The sequence below is a fragment of the Hyperoodon ampullatus genome, assembly GCF_949752795.1.
Source record: "Hyperoodon ampullatus genome assembly, chromosome: 17".
Lineage (NCBI taxonomy): Eukaryota > Metazoa > Chordata > Mammalia > Artiodactyla > Ziphiidae > Hyperoodon > Hyperoodon ampullatus.
Window position 1 is genome coordinate 40,940,654 of NC_136930.1, and position 2,457 is coordinate 40,943,110.

Genomic DNA, 2,457 nt, shown 5'->3' on the forward strand with positions numbered 1-2,457 from the left:
CCCAAAACACAAAACGCCTTAGACATTAGGCACTGCTTGTAAGTGGAAGACCGGGAAGACCACAGCACCCTCAGGAGGTGCTGGCTGAATAACTTACGTTACACGCAGTGATGGCATTCTGTGCGGCTGCAGAAAGGAATAAGGAAAATCTCCATCTCCTGGTATCTCACGATCACCGGGACATATTGTTAAACAAGAAACGTAAGTGCTGATCTCCATACTCCTAGACCTTCTGTTCCTTCGGACGCTCCACAGTCTGATTCCAAGTTACCTTTACCTTTACCTCCCACGGCTGCCCTGCACACACCCCTTCCTGACTGTTCTTTGCCTGCTCCACCTAGAATACCCTTCCCTGGCTACACATGGTCAATTCCAGGCATGCGCAACCCTATGGAACTTTCTCAGTGGAAGAAATGTCCGATATCTGTGCTGCCAAATACGGAAGCCACTAGCCACATGAGCCTATGGAGTCCCTAAAACGTGGCGAGTGCAACCGAGGGACCAAACTGATAATACAATTCACTTTATTGTATTGTATTTCCTTCTCAAGAGCCATAGCGGCAGCCACTTCCAGATCAGTTTAAATCTCCTGGAATCCTTTCCTGATCTCCTCAGTCCTCGTGCCTAACTCTTTTATACACACACACACAGACTGTCCTGTCCCCCTCTGCATGGCCCTGGCCTGCATCTATACCTGTCCTGTACCTGGATCCATTACCCACGGTATCACTGCTGCCCTGTCTTCCTCAGCCGACTCCTCTGCATTCTTTGAGATCTTCTCTGTCCATCATCTTTCTGTGCCGCCACCGTGTCATCCTCACAGTGAAAATGGGAGAGCCATTTGCTGGATAGACACTTTTCAAGTGTGACAAGAATAATTGTCCACGTCTAAACACAGAAATTTGCTCATGTGCAAATCTGCAGTCTGAACCTGCATCAGTAGAGAGCCCAATTCTGAGCTCAAAATATAACAAAGGTGATTAAAATCTCATTTTTAGAATTTATTGAGAATTTATCTAGGTTACTTTCAATTTATGCTGCTCTTATCCTCGCATTGACTTCGAGAGGATACTGACACCAAATTGTTTTCTCAATAACACAAGTGATTTATAACTTTCCTGAGGCCTACAGTTCTATTTTGCAATGTGTGCCATTCCTCAGTAGAAACTGATGAGAGCTTTCTAGAAACCGATGAGAACTTTCTTTGTTTTGTAATAGTCTTTCGAATGAAAGAATTGCTTGCTCTGCAATATATTATTCAACTTTATAAGCAAAGCCTTTTATTTAATTAAACGTTTTTTATTTTGAGATAATTGTAGATTCATATGCAATTGTAAGAAATAATACAGACCCCTTCACCAGTTTCCCTCAAAGGCAATATCTTGCAAAACTCCAGCACAATGTGGCAAGCAGGAAATTGACACTGGTATGACTCCACATCTGATTCAGATTTCCTCAGTTTTAGATGCCCTTCTGTGTGTGTATTTAACACTATGCAATCTAATCACACGTCGATTTGTGTAATCAGCACCAGTTAAGCTACACAACAGCCCCATCTCACAATGTTCCCCTTCTACAATCATACACACTTTCCCAGCCCCACCCCTGTCCATAACTCATGGCAACACATACTCTGTTCTTTATCTGTAAAATTTTTTCATCTCAAGAATGTTATATAAATGGAATCATACAGTGTGTATCTTTGGGGATTGGCTTTTTCACTAAGCATAATTCCCTTCAGATCCATCCAAGCTATTGTACTAATAGTTTATTCCTGTTGTTGTTGTTGTTGTTGTTTTTGTTGTGTGGCATCCCATGGCATATTTGTATACAGCTTATTTAACCATCCATCCATTGAGGACGTTTGGATTATTTCCAGATTTGCACTGTTATGAAGAAAGCTGCAGTGACCATTCGTGTACATATTTTTAGTTTTCATTAATCTGTGATAAGTGCTCAGGAGTGAAATGACTGCATTGTATGGTGATTGCTTGTTACATTTTGTAAGAAACTGCTAAACTATTCTCCAGAGTGGCTATATACCATTCCCCAAAAGCAAAGCTTTTATTTATTTATTTATTTATTATTTATTTTATTTATTTACTTACTTATTTATTTTTGGCAGTGTTGGGTCTTCACTGCCACGCACAGGCTTTCTCTAGTTGTGGCCAGCGGGGCTACTCTTCATTGCAGTGCGTGGGCTTCTCATTGTGGTGGCTTCTCGTTGCGGAGCACGGGCTCTAGGCATGCGGGCTTCAGTAGTTGTGGCATGCGGGCTCAGTAGTTGTGGCTCACGGGCTCTAGAGCGCAGGCTCAGTAGTTGTGGCGCACGGGCTTAGCTGCTCCGCGGCATGTTGGATCTTCCTGGACCAGGGCTCGAACCCGTGTCCCCTGCATTGGCAGGCAGATTCTTAACCACTGCGCCACCAGGGAAGTCCCAAAGCTTTTAAAATAAGG